Raw genomic sequence first — 16,202 nt, 5'->3', positions numbered from 1 at the left:
CTGTTAGAACTACGACCAAACAATGCGCAGGCAATCCACAGCAGCTGCCCTGCAAATGTCAGCGCCAGCCCAGTCCAAAGAGCTTGAAACCTACCAAGCTAAAGGACTATGCTGTGCCTCTCTCGCGCACATTTTCCCCAAGCACTCTCAGGAACCTGGCAACAGGTAACGTGGCAACCTTTGACTTATAAAAGGGCAAGTGGCACAATTTCAGGGAACAAATGGACTTTTTTTTAAAGCCAGCATCTCCCCCACCACTCCCACACCCCACTCCCTCCCTCCCAACCAAAAGTGAGTAAAAAACAAAGCATTGACGCGGGCAGTCCTACTCTCGAGTGTCCCCTTGTGGCCAAGCCTGGAACATCACATCCGTACTTTGCAATCTGTGGATCGGCTAGGAGGTAAGTCGCTGTTTGGAAGGGGTGGAGGTCTTCGCTGGACTTGTCTTCCGAAAAGCATAAAGACTGGAAGTCAAGGCTAAGAATGGCTTGCTTTTTTACCTTACCACCTTAACAAAAACTTCACCTTAGCTGCAGGGTTAAATCTCTGGGTCGGGGCTGGGGATTTTCGTTGCTTTTTTTTTTTTTTTTTTTGGAGACGGAGTCTCGCTCTGTCGCCCAAGCTGGAGTGCAGTGGCCGGATCTCAGCTCACTGCAAGCTCCGCCTCCCGGGTTCACGCCATTCTCCTGCCTCAGCCTCCCGAGTAGCTGGGACTACGGGAGCCGCCACCTCGCCTGGCTAGTTTTTTGTATTTTTAGTAGAGACGGGGTTTCACCGTGTTAGCCAGGATGGTCTCGATCTCCTGACCTCGTGATCCGCCCACCTCGGCCTCCCAAAGTGCTGGGATTACAGGCTTGAGCCACCGCGCCCGGCGCTGTTGTTTTAAAGCAGCAGCCAAGGCCATGTTTTTTAAGGTGGTGAGTTAAACAGAGCAAGAACTGCGGTAGCCTTTTCCCACCCAATCTCTTTCTTCACATCCTAGTCACAGCCAAGCGTAGGGTGGATGGCAGTGAGGATAAACAGCCCAGAAACTGAGGATTCCTGCAGGGTGGGACTGGCATTTTCCATTTTTATCTGAAGGTGTACTTTGAATGCAGACACTTTTCTCTCAGGCCAGAAGCACTGCTCATTTGTATTGCTGGCTTCCAGTTAGCCTATTTGTGAGGATTACTTAGGATTTTCAGACTGCAGGCCCAGCTACCCAGAGAGTGTGCCTCCAAGCCCCACCTCAACGCTTTCATCTCTACGTGGGGGGAAGCACCCACGAAAATGCGAACGGTAGTATTTGTAACCTGCCTTCTTCCTTTTGGGAACTGCTTTCTGCAGCTCTCTCTGCTTTAGAGGAGTAACTACAGCAGGGAGCTGCTCCAGCCACGCAGGAGGAGAGGGCACCCATTGAGGAAAGAGCACCCGTTCTGTCTCCCTCTGGCTATGTTAACTGGAAGCTAGGAAAGGGGTTCAGATCAAAGTAACTGCTCTCTTCAGAAAGTTCCATTCATTAACTAAATTAGCGGAAATTAAATGGTGTTTGGAGGAAGGTCATTTCAGAAGGCCCAGGGCCAGAGGCTGAGGTCTAAAACTTTTAATCTGGACTTTCATTGAAGTTTGGCAGTTAAGTAGGAAGTTGAAGGCTACCATAAGTAAATCCAGTTCTTGCCTGAAATCAGTCATTTCAAAGGAATATCTTGAAAGGACACAGACTGGGAAACAGGCATGAGGAAATAAAAAGGTAGACATTTGGCTAATATGTGCCTAGACCACTTAACACTAAAGATTAGAAACGTAGGGCTCTGAGTAAGAATCATTTGACCAGTAGCTAAGGTGAGTCATAGCCTGCACAGAACTAGGGCACACATGTTGAAGTCAGGATGTTGAGAACATCAGGCTTACTAATTTGCAAGGCAGGAGTGTTGCTTCCAGTAGGGAATGTGATCAGGATTTCACGGCTCATTTTCCCAGCCTTTCCAACAGGTGCAATCAAGTCATCCGTGTAGACAAGTGACTGCCCTGGCACTTACATCTGTTAGGATTAAATTTCCATTTGTTCCATTACTTTATATGAAGTGATTTCTACTGTTAGTCAGACAGATCACTTCCTCTTAGACCTAGGGACTTTTTCAACATTTTTAACAATGTGTGTGTTTTTCAAAATGTGTCCCAGCCAGGTCTGCAGGTCTTCCTGGGTTGAATGGCCTGTTTACAGAAGGGGAAGATTCAGGACTCAAGGTCAGGGTTACAGAATTATATAAAGTTTCCTGTTTGGGCAGCTGGTCTAGCAACACCTCAGGTTGGGGCAGACTGGGTCTTGTTGAGAGATAGCATGCCCAGGAGGCTAGGGCGGGGAGAGTGCCAGGAGCAGGGAAGGACATTTTTCGTTTCTTTTGTTTTGAGACCGAGTCTTACTCTGTCACCCAGGCTGGAATATAGTGGTGCGATCTCGGCTCCCTGCAACCGCCACCTCCCAGGTTCAAATGATTCTCCTGCCTCAGCTTCTCGAGTAGCTGGGATTACAGGTGCCCACCACCACACCCAGCTTATTTTTTTTTTTTTTTTTTTTGAGATAGAGTTTCCCTCTTGTTGCCCAGGCTGGAGGGCAATGGTGCGATCTCAGCTCACTGCAACCTCTGCCTCCCTGGTTCAAGTGATTGTGCCTCAGCCTCCCGAGTAGCTGGGATTGCAGGCACGTGCCACCACCCCTGATTAATGTTTTATATTTTTAGTAGAGATGAGGTTTCTCCATGTTGGTCAGGCTGGTCTTGAACTCCTGACTTCAGCTGATCCGCCTGTCTCAGCCTCCCAAAATGCTGCAACTGCAGGCGCCAGTGATTGCGCCCGGCCACTCCCAGCCAATTTTTATATTTTTAATAGGGACGGGGTTTCACCATGTGGGCCAGGCTGATCTTGAACTCCTGACCTTAGATGATCTGTCCACCTCAGCCTCCCAAAGTGCTGGGATTACAGGATTGAGCCACCAAGCCTGACCTGACATTTTTCTTTTAAATCTTTCATCAACCAGCTTTCATTTCTTGTCGGATGTCACTTTTCAGCAATCTGTTCCTATATTCTCTGTTAGGAGAACTTTTTTGTTTTTCTGGCCAGACTGAGAGAAAGGAATTAAAGGATGGAAGAATTACAAGATCAAACACTGTTGTCTGTCTGATCCACGGATGTAACCACAGCACACGGCGCGGCGCACGGTACTAGTGTGGTAAATGCTTGTTACGTGACGGCATGAACAGGGATGAGAAGAGACTTCCTGGAGGAAAAAAAGGGACTAATAATCAGGAAAGGGAGGTGATCGGGTCAGGAGTAAAGTGGACATCTCAGCAAAGACATTCGCTGTGATCTCTGATGGTGCAGTGTCACGTGTCACCAGAGCCCCTCATGTTTGATGTTGGCCAGTCCCGCCAACATGGATCTAGCAGGCCAAATCCTCATCTAGCATGCTCTGACACCAGCTGGTCCCCTGGGTCATCCACCTAATGTCTCCCATTCTCCCCACTTGGCCTCCCCTATGGGCCCTCGGAAAAGGACCGTGGGAGGCACCTGTGACACTGCCCTTTGCCTGTGCAGCTGTTTTTCTTCTTCGTTCTTTTCACTCCTCGTTATTCTCTCTTTTTTTTTCTTGCTCAGCCCACACAGAACTAGGAACCTTGTTATTCCTCTACTTCTTTTTCTGTGCTCTGTCTGCTTGCACACACACAGATGGATATCTGAGAGCCAGGGAACTTTCTTTACCTCCTAGTATCATTTCATGAGAATTAGTAGCACGTGTACAATGGGGCCTTGGAGACAGGAATAAAAGGAAAAATCTGGAATGGAATCACATGACGCAACAGGCTGTGAAGACTCCCTGCCCTGCTGCTGTATGTCTGGTAAACAGAATAAATAGCACTTGAGCATCCCTGACCCTGAGGCTGTGGAGTAGCTGGTTGTTTCTAGATGGGACCAGGGTATCATGCACTTACTGCCAATTCATCTTGCTTCAGTAAGTGGAGGGGGGGCTGTACAGAGTGAGTGGCCTGTGTATGAACCAGAGTCCGTCCCATCTAAAGACAGTCCGGTCAGGCTGAGTCCTCACCGAGACTTCAGTGTGGATTAATCAGTAACCTTGGTTCACCGGCAGGCTCGCTGGACTTTGGAGAAAAGGCTGACCCCCCACCAAAGCAGCCCACTGCTGCCGTCGCCCTAGGAACAGAGGGCCTGGAGTCAGGGCTTGACCTGGCACAGGAGCTTTTGCACAAGGCCGGCTCAAACCTCCAAACCTGGGAAAACAGGATGCGTGGGGAAGTGAAGAAGAAAGAAAATGCATCCACCATTCCTTCCTGTTGGTGTCAGCACGATGAGGAATAATTACCTGGATCTGGAGCGCAGGCGTGTGGGAGGCTGCAGGCCCCCCTGGTCTGTGTAGTTAGGCACTTAATTTTTCATCCTCCTCCTTTTCTCTGCCCTCCCGAAACCCCCATTTTCAAAGGAAAAACAGAAAAACGTATCTGGGTTAACCTGTGTAATACTGTTTACATCAGTCCACTTGGCCCAGAAAGGATACCAGCTCCTTACTGATGCTCAGATAACAGGGTCAGTGCTTTAAATAATTATGCCTTGGGCTGGGTGCAGTGATCAGGCCTATAATCCCAGCACTTTGGGAGACCGAGGTGGGCAGATCACGAGGTCAAGAGATCAAGACCATCCTGGCCAACCAGCATAGTGAAACCCCGTCTCTACTAAAAATACAAAAATTAGCTGGGCGTGGTGGCACACGCCTGTAGTCCCAGCTGCTCAGGAGGCTGAGGCAGGAGAGTTGGTTGGGCCTGGTAGGCGGAGGTTGCAGTGAGCCGAGATTGCACCACTGCACTCCAGCCCGGTGGGTGGCGCAAGACTCCATCTCAAAAAAGAAAAAAAAAATTATGCCTCATTCATTATCCAACTTTGTCACTGATAGAGAAGGACGTGGATCCAGAGATGAACTTGTCCAGGCGACCCCAGGGCTCTTTCCCCCTCCATTACTCTTTTTTTTTTTTTTTTTTTTTGAGACGGAGTCTGGCTCTGTCACCCAGGCTGGAGTGCAGTGTCACAATCTTGGCTCACTGCAACCTCTGCCTCCTGGGTTCAAGCTATTCTCCTAACTCAGCCTCCCTAGTGGCTGGGATTACAGGTGCGTGCCACCCCGCCCAGCTAATTTTTGTATTTTTAGTAGAGATGAGGTTTTACCTTGTTAGCCAGGCTGGTCTCGAACTCCTGACCTCAAGCGATCTGCCTGCCTTGGCCTCCCAAAGTGCTGGGATTACAGGTGTGAGCCACCGTGCCCGGTCCCTTCCATTACTCCTTAAGTGTCCCTTAAAGACTGTATTTATTTATTTGAAACAGAGTCTCGCTCTGTTGCCTAGGCTGCTGTGCAGTGGCGTGATCTCAGCTCACTGCAGCCTTCTGCCTCAGCCTCCTTAGTACCTGAGACTAGAGGCGTGTGCCACCACACCTGGCTAATGTTTGTCTTTTTGGTAGAGATGGGATTTCACCATGTTGGCCAGGCTGGTCTCAAACTCCTGACCTCAAGTGATCTGCCCACTTCAGCCTCCCAAAGTGCTGGGATTACAGGCATGAGCCACTGCGCCCAGCAAGGACTGCATTTAAAATACTATCTTTCTGTTAGGTACTCGTCATTTGCCAAAATTAAATAAAACCAATCTACGAACCTAGGAACATGTGAAGTCCAATACTAAAATCTATACCAATGTACTCTACCAACCCCCATCCTCCTCCTCGTTCGCTGGGTGTTTACCTGTAGTCTCATTATATTAAAAACAATCAAGGTCTGGGAAACGCCCCTTAATCGAGTACTTGAATTTGTCTACAGGGAGAGGTGGCATCACCGCACTGTAAATAGGTCAAGTTTGGCTAGTGGCTTTTAGAATTGTGGCAGAAGGATGCCATCCTACTCCCACCGCAGAGGCATCTCGGGTTCTGGAGCTCTGTGCTAACTAAGCCCACCTGTGGAGGGTGGCACTGGAGTGGTGACAGGTGTGCAAGGTTTCACATCTTCAAGGAAAAGACAGCTCCAAGGACAGAGTTGGTTTTTTGTTTTGTTTGAGATGGAGTCTCCCTCTGTTGTCAGGCTAGAGTGCAGTGGCGCGATCTCAGCTCACTGCAACGTCCACCTCCCAGGTTCGAGCAATTCCCCTGCCTCAGCCTCCTGAGTAGCTGGAACTACAGGAGGGTGCCACCACATCTGGCTAATTTTTGTATTTTTAGCAGAGATGGGGTTTCACCATGTGGGCCAGGATGGTCTCCATCTCTTGACCTTGTGATCCACCCACCTTGGCCTCCCAAAATGTTGGGATTACAGGCGTGAGCCACCACTCCCGGCCAATTTTATTTATTTATTTATTCTTATTTTTATTTCTTTTAAGAGACAGTGTCTCGCTCTGTTGCCTGGGCTGGAGTGCAGTGGCGTGATCATGGCTCACTGCATCCTCTAACTCCCAGGCTCAAGCGACCTCCCACCTCAGCGTCCGAAATAGCTGGAACCACAAGCACACACCACCACATCCAGCTAATTTTTTAAAAACTTTTTGTAAAGATGGGGTCTCACTGTGTTGCCCAGGGTCAAGGTCAGATTTGTTAATACTTGTGACATCGTCTCCTGTTGGAGTTCTGGGTGTTCATTAGTTCATCACCATGTGTGTGATTCACACACTGTACTCAGAAACATTCTTTTGGTTTATTTTTGGGTTTTTCTTGAGACAGAGTTTCCTTCTTATTGCCCAGGCTGGAGTGCAATGGCACACAGGATCCCTGCTCACTGCAACCTCCACCTCCCAGGTTCAAGCAATTCTCCTGTCTCAGCCTCCCAAGTAGCTAGGATTACAGGTGTGCACCACCACTCCCAGCTAATTTTTGTATTATTAGAGACAGGGTTTCACCATGTTGGCCAGGTTGGTCTCAAATCCCGGACCTCAGGTGATCTACCTGCCTCAGCCTCCCAAAATGCTGGGATTACAGGCATGAGCTACCATGCTCAGCCAGAAGCATTCTTTTCATTCATTTTTATTATAATGATAATAAGGGCCCTAGTAGGGGACTTGAACTGTTTCTTTCCACAGTGTAGAATGATGTCTATATACATTACAGAATGGGGTCATCTTTTCTTTTTTTTTTTTTTTTTTGAGACAGAGTCTACCATGTGGCTCAGGCTGGAGTGCAATCATGTGATCTCAGCTCACTGCAACCTCCACCTCCCCCGCTAAAGCAATTCTGCCACCGCAGCCTCCCAAGTGGCTGGGATTACAGGCACCTGCCACCGTGCCGGCTATTTTTTGTATTTTTAGTAGAGATGGGGGTTACACCATGTTTCAGGCTGGTCTCGAACTCCTGACCTCAAGCAATGCACCCACCTCGGCCTCCCAAAGTGCTGGGTTTACAGGTGTGAGCCACTGCGCCCAGCCCAGAATGGAGTAATCTGATGCGGTCTTACAGATGGACACTTCACATTTGCAAGGGTGTGTGTGTGTGTGTTTTAACTCATCTTTCCATTCTCTTCCCCACCCCTCCTTTCCCATCTGCTACCCTCAGGCTGCAGTTCGATTTCACAGATAGAAAAATAAATAAAACCTACGGCTGGGCATGGTGGTTCATGCCTGTAATCTCAGCACTCTGGGAGGCCGAGGTGGGCTGATCATTTGAGGTCAGGAGTTTGAGACCGGCCTGACCAACATGGTGAAACCCCGTCTCTACCAAAAATACAAATAAATTAGCCTGGCATGGTGGCCCGCCCCAGTAATCCCAGCTACTTGGCAGGCTGAGGCAGGAGACTCGCTTGAACCCAGGAAGCGGAGGTTGCAGTGAGCCCAGATCACATCACCGCACTCCAGCCATGGTGACAGAGCAAGACTCTGTCTCTAAATAAAAAATAATAATAATTAAAAAATCAGCTGGGTGTGGTGGCAGGCGCCTGTAATCCCAGCTACTCAGGAGGTTGAGGCAGGCGAATCGCTTGAACCTGGGAGGCGGAGGTTGCAGTGAGTGGAGATCACGCCACTGCACTCCAGCCTGGGCTGCGGTGCGAGACGACTCCTCGAATGAATAAATAAATAAATAAAAGCTACATTCTTTACCTTGGCCCACTATAATTTGCACTGACAGGAGGGCAGCTCCGTGCTAGGTACAAGCCGGGTGCCGCTGTGCTTTGATGCTGCCCAGGACACTGGCCTAAAAGCCTGTTTGCAAGTTCTCTCTTCATTCATTCAAGCTCTGCCTAGTACACACTTTTTGGAAACCATTTCCCAAAATGTGTGCTCTTATACCACATTTCCCACCCAATAGATAACCGAGACAGTGCAAGTAACATAGTTTGAATTAAAGAATAAACTTGTGTTGGCCGGGTGCAGTGGCTCACGCCTGTAATCCCAGTACTTTGGGAGGCCGAGGCGGGCGGATCACAAGGTCAGGAGATTGAGACCATCCTGGCTAACACAGTGAAACCCCGTTTCTACTAAAAATACAAAAAATTAGCCGGGCGTGGTGGCAGGCGCCTGTAGTCCCAGCCACTCTCCCAGCTACTGGGGAGGCTGAGGCAGAGGAATGGTGTGAACCCGGGAGGCGGAGTTTGCAGTGAGCCGAGATCGCGCCACTGCACTCCAGCCTGGGAGACAGGACGAGACTCCGTCCAAAAAAAAAAAAAAAGAAACTTGTGTTGATAGACAAATAAGTTCATGAACTGCAGATATAAATCGAGCAGTAGTAATGTTTATTATCTCAAACAAGCACGGCACTGCCTCCTGGTGTGGATTATATTCCAGTTTTCAAAAGGAACCATAGAAAGTACAAGCAATACGATTTTATTTTGGAGGGATTTCTAGCATCATAGGCCAAAGATGTTATTAAGTATCAACTCTGAAAAAGCAACTATAAATACTGCAGATCGACTAAGCCGAGGTCGCGAATATATCCTGCGTGTGGTGTGCTGGACTGTGGTCGAGACTTCATGCTTGTGCTCTGGGCTCATGGGGGGAACTGACTGCTCATAATTAAGATTGCTGTTGCCGCTGCCTGTGTTCCAGAGAGAACACAAGACGATAGAGCTAAGGTGCAGGAATGCGGAAAAACTTGCAGAAACTAGAGCTAGTCTTCGGATTGAAATGAACTACCGATAAAGGGTTGGGAAATGGATCAAGGGGAGGGAAGCATTTTGATGGCCCCTGCTCCGAGGTTCAGCCCATTTGCAGTTGCTGATAACCTTGTCCGGTCACCAGATAAAGGCAAGTCTTGTCACCCTCAGGCACCTGGCAGCGAGGTAATAAAACGGTTGCCTTATCATCTAAAGGTGGAGTTAGTCAAACCTCAGCCCAGGGTAATTATAGTAAACTGAAATTGCCTGTCCTTTACAAACAAAAAAGGGGGGGAGGGAGAGAGAAAGGAAAAGGGCTTAAGGCAGGAAATTGTGTTTGTCTTTCTCCTTGGATTTAAAAAAGAAACGAGCAAAACAGCCAGAAGTTTTCCAGGGAGGGAGAAAAACAGCCCGGCTAAACTCCCCTCACCCGGGTTAACAGGATTGCTGACAGATCAAGCCCACGTGATGGTCAAGAAAAGAGGCTCAAGCTGATGAAAATCCAAGAAATCTTCTTAGGAGCCTGCCTTTCTAAATGTAAATGACTGAGTCATTGCTTTGCTAAGGAGGGAAGGAAGTTACAATCACACCAAGTGACTCATTCATTGCTGTTAGCTCTGGCAGTTGGATAAAAAGTTTTAGCAAAAGCAGCAACAAATGTACTTTAAATACTAGCACAGTAAGGGAATTCCTCTCTTTCAGGATGAATGCCATCCACACAAAAGAGCTCCTGTTGACATCTCATTTACAATCTCCCCCAGGACACAGACAAGACCCTTTCAATAAACTCGGCTCAGAAACACCTATTGTTCAAAATCTTCAACTCGCCACAGGCTACCACCACTCCCTACGGCTTTGCAAAATTAAAGATTTAGAAGAAGGATGGGGACGGTGGAAGCTATGAAAAGAGGCAGGAAAAAAGTCCCTTTGACCCGATGCTGTCAGAGAGCGTGCATGAAGAAGAAAGTTAATGGTATTTCCATTTATATAAGAAGTGCCTAAGAAATGCCTGTGACGTTTGTGAACTAGTGATTGTGAATTCCAAATGTGATGCCAACTTTATGTGTAAAGAAGCTAACTCCTGCCAACATTGTGGCTGAATGAACAGCCGGGGCTATGCTTAACCCATTCCCAGCTTACAAAAGCCCCATAGCAGCTGCAGCAAAGCATCAGGTGAGTCTGATCTGGGCTGTCCTGTTTCCTCGGGGATTTGACGCTTGCCTGTCCTGTCCAAGTGGAATCTTGTGCCTAAGTGCTCGAGTCTACCCCTCTCCACTGATTCCCTTCTTTCCATTTCTGCCATTTCCCTTCTTCTTTTAATAAAACTTGGGCATTTTCTGGAGTCACATGTTTTTCTTGGGATGTACTTCAAATTAAGGAGCGTATTTGTGTTTACAGAAACACACACACACACACAAAAGAATCGGGCATTTCTCAAGTTTCTCATCTTTCACTTGAGGTTCCCTATCTCAGTACACGATCCCTTTGTCTGCCCCGAGTTCAAGCCAAAACTTGGCATTATCTGTAAGCACTCTTTTGGGTCCTCTTCGATCTCTTAAATCCCTCTGGAATCATTCCACATCCTTCTGTGCATCTTTCTGCTTCCCTAGATCCTATAGTTTTAAATGTTCTCTTCTGGAGTATCACAGCAACTTCCTTAACCCAAGGTTTCTCCAACTCTGAGTTGTGACTTAATGGGTAGTGAAATCAGATGAGTCATGCAGTTTCACCATTTAGAAAATGCAAAAGGTTAGGTAGAAAATGTCAGCGTACATCCTGTGTAGAAAAATTAAGTCTTGTTGGGAAACTTCTTTCAGTTTGTGTGTGCGTGTCCCCGGATCTGTGTACATACTGGGCAACAAGGAAAATGCATTTTGTAGGTCAAAATATTTGGAGAAATACTTTTCTACTTAGTCTCACTGGGTCTGTCTTTTCTCTGTTTCCAAACTAAATTGCGTACACTGAGAGGAAGAGCGGAAACCCTCCAGCAGGTCCTGTCAGTCTGCAGTTTACAAATCTGCCCTCAGGTAAGAGTTCCTGCTCACCGTTCACGTCTCAGAATTCTACATCCTCCTGACCACTTTTCCTTTAGTTATTCAACCCATCAAGTTTCCTGGGTTTGCATGTGCAATCGATTGCTTGTTAGGGATATTCTTTCCTCTGGTTTTTCCTTCAGATCTGAGCTTACGTTTGACCTCTTCCAAGAAGACGTCAGGAATGTCCTTCTGAACGCCTTTCCTAGTTCTCATGAGAACACTGCAGTTTTTAATCAGGCGGAGCACTTATTACATTATAATTATCTTCTTGGTTCCCCACTGAACTTTCAAGTTCCAAGTGGGCAGTCAAGTAAATATTTCTTGGTGCATCAAATGCTCCACATTTTACACAGTTCACGTTTGCTTCCAACAAACCAATTTGGATAGTTATTATAAAGTATCTTATCTCTAGTTCTCAAAGCTTTAGTTTCCTCTCACACTTAAATATCTCTTGCATATTTTCTTTTCAAACACTGCTTAGTTAATTTGCAAATTCATTGGACTCCTTTCCTTAAAAATCAAAATAATAAAACTTCAAGAAAGCTGTTTGGCTTCTGGCCAGTTAGTCACCCTCTCTGAATGACAGATCTGTAAACAGGAAGGGCAGAACTCTGATCTCTAAAATCCTCTCCAGTCCACTATGACCCTCTAACTTGAACTTTCTCCAGAGGTTAAGTGACTTTTCCAAGGTCACGCAGCTTTTTAGCAGCAGGAGATTTTTTGCCTGTCTATAGATTTTTAAAAGCTAGCAGCAAACAAAAACCAAAAAGTTTACCGAGGAAACTGAGTGCCACTAACAAGTTTGTGTGAAAGAGAATTCATAAAGAAACAGGAGACTTTGAACAAAACACTAAAATCAACAACCACCAAAATGGATTCCTGCCTAGGCAGGTCTGGACTTTAAAAAAAAATGGTCTCACTGTGGTTTGCTATTAGATGGAGAGATATTCAGATTTCATTTTTAAAATGAAAGTGAAAGATTACAGAATTTTGGCATCCTGACCCTTTGTAGGGGCCATTCCTCAGAGGCACAGTGTGCAGACAAAACTGTCCTAGAGGTGCCAACCAAAACAAGCTAATGTCTGTCTCATTCCTGAGCCCTGGTGCCTTGACCAGGAACCACGCTCAGGAAGAAAGCTGCAACTTGCCAGGATGAAATTTGGCCCCGGTTCTTACAACCCTTCCCCCCTTCCTTCCCTGCCAGAACCACACTGAAGCATTCGCTGCTCTCAAAGGCAGATTTTTCATTACTTCCTTACATTATAGAGTTTGGGCTTAGGTAACCAGTTGTATGAGTAGCAAGTCAAACAGAAATACAACAGCAATAATACTTATTTCTTTCCCTAATGTAATATGTTATACTTCATAAGCCACCATATGCATTTGTTGCTTTTCCCCCTTCTACACTGACCAGCAGTTTTGCTTTGTTTGACAGGAAAGTATGGTAAGAAGAAACTGAATTTGAAGTGCTTTCTTACAAAGGAAAAAGAAATCACTATTGTAATTGTATGCCAAACTACTACGTATGTGAGGCCCCAACTCTGACTTCACGTCGTTACAGCCAGGTGATGGGATATGGGTGATTTTTACTTTATTCTTTGGGCTTCTCTGAATTTTCCTATTTTTTGAAAAAGAATTACTTTTGTAATTATAAAAAAGTACAAATAAGAATTACACACATGGTTATTTCTTCACTGCTATGATATGACTAGATTATAACTTTTTTTTTTTTTTTTGAAACAGAGTTTTGGAGTTTCACTCTCGTTGCCCAGGCTGGAGTGCAGTGGCACGACCTCAGCTCACTGCAACCTCCACCTCCCGGGTTCAAGCGATTCTTCTGCCTCAGCCACCCTAGTAGCTGGGATTACAGGCACCTGCCACCACACTCGGCTAATTTTTTTTTGTAATTTTAGTAGAGAAGGGGTTTCGCCATGCTGGCAAGGCTGGTCTCGAACTCCTGACCTCAGGTGATTGATCCACCCGCCTCGGCCTCCCGAAGTGCTAGGATTACAGGCATGAGCCACCACGCCCAGCCTAGATTATGAAATTTTAGTGTTACTATATATGTTGCTGTGTAATTTTTGTTTTGAACCTTTTTTATTTTTCTTTCAGTTCCTTTGAGACAGGATCTTGTTCTGTTACTCAGGCTCATTGCAACAAGGTGATTTTCCCGCCTCAGCCTCCAGAGTAGCTGGATTACAGGCCTGTGCCACCACACCCAGGTAATATTTTATAGTTTTTGTAGAAATGGGGTTTTGCTATGTTGCCCAGGCTGGTCTTGAACTCCTGGGCTCAAGCGATCCACCCTCCTCATCCTCCCAAAGTACTGGGATTACAGGCATAAGCTACTGCACCCGGTCTTGAGCATTTGTTTTTTGAAGGAAATTTTATATGATTACTACGTAAAAAAGGAATACTAAAAATCTCCTAACATTGATATCTCACTGTCTTTAAATTTTAAAAGCTTAAGGAACATGGACCTATACAATGCAGCCAAATATTAGCTGGTAACTTCTTTCTTTCTTTTTTTGAGATGGAGTCTTGCTCTGTGGCCCAGGCTGGAGTGCAGTGGCACGATCCTTGGCTCACTGCAAGCTCCGCCTCCTGGGTTCAAGCGATTCTCCTGCCTCAGCCTCCCGAGTAGCTGGGACTATAGGCACCTGCCACAACACCTGGCTAATAGTTTTTTTTTTGTATTTTTAGCAGAGACGGGATTTCACTGTGTTCGCCAGGATGGTCTCGATCTCCTGACCTCGTGATCCTCCTGCCTTGGTCTCCCAAAGTGCTGGGATTACAAGCATGAGCCACCGCGCCCGGCCAGCCGGTAACTTCTTTACAAATGGGCTGCAGCATATTTTATTACCTTCTCCTGACAATTTCTTATTTGACTATCATTTCCAGAACATACTAGCCTTTTGCATGCCTTTACGCCCGTGGCAAACATTGTTGTTTGCCTCCTCATAACCATTCTCCCTGTCCTGCTTGCTAATGAGACCCCAGTGCTGTTGATCTTTTCCACAGCTCTGAGTTTTAGAGGTGGCAAAGCCCCTACCTAGACATGGAGACTGAATCTTCACCAGTCTACAAGACAAAGAGATGAGAAGGGAGGTCAGATGGGAATGTTCTGGGAAAGTTTACCTCACTATCTAAAGCCACCCAAGTCAGGGACATCCCTTTTCTTCCTGTGGACTTTGTCATCTGCAAGGGATGCTGGAACTGTGGCTGCCATAGGGAGACCACAGAAAGTACTGGCCTAAGAAGACGAGTTCAGCCAGGCGCGGTGGCTCACACCTTTAATCCCAGCACTTTGGGAGGCCGAGGTGGGTGGATTATTTGAGGTCAGGAGTTCAAGACCAGCCTGACCAACATGGTGAAACCCCGCTCTACTAAAAATACAAAAATTAACTGGGCGTGGGGCCACATATCTGTAATCCCAGCTACTTGGGAAGCTGAGGCATGATAATCACTTGAGCCTGGGAGGCGGAGGCTATGGTGAGCCGAGATCACGCCACTGCACTCCAGCCTGGGTGACAGAGACACTGTCTCAAAAAAAAAAAAGAAACATCTTGGAAACTCCCTGAGGGTTCTTTTTTGAGGGGGAAAGTTCCTACTTTTAGATGCTTTGGTTCCTAGTGCATGAAGAGACCTGCAAGGAGTGCGTGAGAGTGCATATGTTGAGATGACTTCTCCTTGTGCTTAATATTAAAAATTCATCTCAGCCAGGCACTTGAGGAGGCGGAGGCGGGCGGATCACCCGAGGTCGGGAGTTCGAGACCAGCCTGACCAACATGGAGAAACCTCATCTCTACTAAAAATACAAAATTAGCCAGGCATGGTTGCGCATGCCTGTCATCCCAGCTACTCAGGAGGCTGAGGCAGGAGAGTCGCTTGAACCCGGGTGACAGAGGTTGTGGTGAGCTGAGATCTCGCCATTGCACTCCAGCCTGGGCAACAAGAGCAAAAGTCTGTCTCAAAAATAAAAAATAAAATAAAAAAATTTTTTAAACAATAAAAATTCGTCTCATCACTGTCTCAATTCATATGTCCTCTCCTTTGAGAGAGCTTTAAAAAAAAACTAAAAATTTTACCTCAAAATGTACTTCTTTGGCATATTCTTGAGATGGCTGCTCAGAGGGCCCACAGACAGGAACAGCCCTGCCAAGTTGCCTTTTGTGGAGGAGACGTACATCTGCAGGGAAAATCTGCAGCAATGAAATAAACAGCTAGGCTTTCTCTGAGGCCCTCCGCCTATCCAAACCTAGGAGAGATTAACTGAGTGTCCGACACCTTTAAAAATCTGACAGAGAAACACTTAACCACAGACTACCTTCTGTTCTCTCTGAGGACTGCTACCTGTGAGATTTAACCTGCCTGTTCCCTCACCTTCCCTCTCCCCTCCCTCCCATAACCTGTTCTTGCCATTCTCTGAGTCCCTACTCAGTAACATCAAGATGGTATAAAAGCATTAACTCGGCCAGGCATGGTAGCTCACGCCTGTAATCCTAGCACTTTGGGAGGACGAGGTGGGCAGATCACTTGAGCCCAGGAGTTCAAGACCAGCCTGGCCAACATGGCGAAATGCTGTCTCTACTAAAAAAAAAAAAAAAAAAAAAAAAAATTGCCAGATGTGGTGGCACATGTCTGTAATTCCAGCTACCAGCTACTTGGGAGGCTGAGGCAGGAGAATCGCTTGAACCCAGGAGATGGAGGCTGCAGTGAGCTGAGATTATGCCACTGCCCTCCAGCCTGGGTGACCGTGAGACTCTCCCTCAAAAAAACGAAAAGCGATGGTATAAATGTATTAACTGCATGGTCTTTCTTTTTTTTTTTTTTTTGGATTTTTCACATGTATTTTTTTTCCTATGGCAGAAGAGTTTTCATAATTTGTATGACTCATGCACATGTGTGCACATTAGCGAAATTTGTATGCCAGCCAGGTGTGGCACAAGCCTGTAGCCTCAGTTACTCAGAGGCTGAGGCGGGAGGATTGCTTGAGTCCAGGAGGTCGAAGCTGCTGTGAGCTATGATCGCACCACTGCACTCTACCCTGGGCAATAGAGCAA

General features: G+C 46.7%; 1 protein-coding gene and 2 long non-coding RNA genes across 13 annotated transcripts in view; 2 read left to right on the top strand and 1 right to left on the bottom strand.

Annotated features, from left to right (window-relative positions):
• Window positions 1-16,202, bottom strand: part of DLGAP1 (DLG associated protein 1) — a 971,529-nt gene that overhangs the window by 104,199 nt on the left and 851,128 nt on the right. The gene's annotated exons all lie outside the window — the stretch shown is intronic.
• Window positions 46-14,917, top strand: LOC104654133. Of its 4 annotated transcripts, none has more exons than XR_004055640.1 (4): window positions 46-401; window positions 9,806-11,130; window positions 12,575-12,704; window positions 14,863-14,917. It is a non-coding gene; the product is annotated as an uncharacterized LOC104654133 (long non-coding RNA). The 4 variants fall into 4 exon arrangements; XR_004055641.1 differs by having other exon boundaries at window positions 9,865-11,130; window positions 14,859-14,909; XR_004055638.1 differs by having other exon boundaries at window positions 14,859-14,909.
• LOC115895466 lies at window positions 13,047-14,491 on the top strand. The gene is made up of 3 exons (XR_004055642.1): window positions 13,047-13,106; window positions 13,252-13,361; window positions 13,843-14,491. It is a non-coding gene; the product is annotated as an uncharacterized LOC115895466 (long non-coding RNA).

Source organism: Rhinopithecus roxellana, chromosome 21 (genome assembly GCF_007565055.1).
Source record: "Rhinopithecus roxellana isolate Shanxi Qingling chromosome 21, ASM756505v1, whole genome shotgun sequence".
Taxonomy (NCBI): domain Eukaryota; kingdom Metazoa; phylum Chordata; class Mammalia; order Primates; family Cercopithecidae; genus Rhinopithecus; species Rhinopithecus roxellana.
The sequence above is the reverse complement of the archived record's forward strand: the minus strand, read 5'-3'. Positions and strand labels throughout refer to the sequence as shown.